Below are 1169 nucleotides of genomic sequence, written 5' to 3' on the forward strand. Positions count from 1 at the left end.
GCTCTTCTCCAAATTGCATCTCTTTTTGTTTTGCTCCTTTGCGCTTTGGTTTGCACCTCTCTGTCCTCTCCCAATAAAAAAGGTGACTGACCCAATCGCCGGCTATTCTTTTTTGAACATTCTTGTATCATTTTTTTTTTATCATATTTTCATAATAAAAATAAAATAAAAAACGTTGGATACTTGAGCTGTTACCCTGGCCTCGGTTATTCATGTGCCTTTATGGATGCTCCTTATGATGATGAATTAAATTACCAGTTTCACTTTCAAGTTTCAACTGACTTTTTGATTAAATTTTTCATTGACTCTGTCAACACGATTTTTGTGTAATAGGTTTTCTCCTCATATTTTTAAAATGATGTATTGGGTTTAGAGCTTGATTATACCACTCCGAACCTCTCAAAATCGGTAAATTTCAGAAGGTTATTACCGTAAGTGTTTACGGTTTTGAATTATAGCGGGTGGTCCATCAATAAAATAAATATACTCCCTCCGTTTCAAAATATAGGATATTTTAGTAGAAACACACATATTAAGAAAAAGTTACTTTTAAAAAATTTAACCAATCATGTCCAAAACTGCATAACATAAAATATAAAATTAATCTAAAAGTTGTATTGAAAGTTGGAAACATCCTATATATTACGAAAACAAAAATAATCCTCTAAACATCCTATATTATGAAATAGTACTTAAATCCTAGTTTATCCACATATATAGGATATTAAGACATTATTGACTGCTTATATAGACAGTCATGCGCTGGAGCACGATCATGATAGCTGTTCTTTCTCTAAAAACTAAAATTAGAAAGTATGGCACCAACATATAATAATAACCCTGAAGAAGACGAAGTTGACACAAACCCAAGTTTTCTAATGAGAAAATTGTCAGCAATATTTTCGCCACAGCTAGTCTTCATCACGTTCTGGCTTGTCCAAAACTATGGCGAACCCGGGTGAAAGTCTGGGAAAATCAGTGATGTTTAAGTACACATCTCTCTGGGATATACCTCTGCCTCCAGCCTCACCTGTGAAATCACCAGCAATGTACCGTCGTGGGAGCTGCTCAGAGATACCGATAAGGAACCCACTGGTGAAGCAAGCGGCTTTGGCTTACCTGCAGCCTACGTCAGGGAGGCCACCGAGGACAGTGGTGGATCAAGGTCT

At 36.2% G+C, this 1169-nt stretch overlaps 1 long non-coding RNA gene across 1 annotated transcript; it reads right to left on the minus strand.

Moving 5' to 3' along the window:
- Window positions 1-657: 657 nt before the first annotated feature.
- Window positions 658-1168, minus strand: LOC104774298. The gene is made up of 2 exons (XR_765303.1): window positions 1120-1168; window positions 658-1030 (listed from the first exon to the last, which is right to left on the minus strand). It is a non-coding gene; the product is annotated as an uncharacterized LOC104774298 (long non-coding RNA).
- Window position 1169: the final 1 nt, after the last annotated feature.

This window comes from Camelina sativa, unplaced genomic scaffold (assembly GCF_000633955.1).
Source record: "Camelina sativa cultivar DH55 unplaced genomic scaffold, Cs unpScaffold02305, whole genome shotgun sequence".
NCBI classification, from domain to species: domain Eukaryota; kingdom Viridiplantae; phylum Streptophyta; class Magnoliopsida; order Brassicales; family Brassicaceae; genus Camelina; species Camelina sativa.